Raw genomic sequence first — 321 nt, forward strand, 5'->3', positions numbered from 1 at the left:
TCAACTCCCCCGCATTCTTTTTTTCAAATACTGATGTCATTTTTTGTTATCACCTTTTCCATAAAAAAAATTATATCTCTCAATAAAAAAACCATAAAAATTTCCCTATGTTTTTTTGTACCTTTTTAATACCCCTACATATCATACTAACGCCCCAATTTTAAAAATGGCTAGAAAGGGGAAAAAGTGTAAGAAAAAATACTGTATATCGATTTGAAAGATTGAGTATGAAAACATATAAAAACGCATAGAAGTGATATCAAAGTAATTGTAAAACGGGGGAAAAAAATTTGAAATGAATTGTAACAAAAAATGGCAGAA

The 321-nt window shown here is 28.0% G+C and overlaps 1 protein-coding gene across 1 annotated transcript in view; it reads right to left on the reverse strand.

Annotated features, from left to right (window-relative positions):
* Window positions 1–321, reverse strand: part of LOC119594865 (ionotropic receptor 93a-like) — a 36,843-nt gene that overhangs the window by 34,102 nt on the left and 2,420 nt on the right.

This window comes from Penaeus monodon, chromosome 34 (assembly GCF_015228065.2).
Source record: "Penaeus monodon isolate SGIC_2016 chromosome 34, NSTDA_Pmon_1, whole genome shotgun sequence".
NCBI lineage: Eukaryota > Metazoa > Arthropoda > Malacostraca > Decapoda > Penaeidae > Penaeus > Penaeus monodon.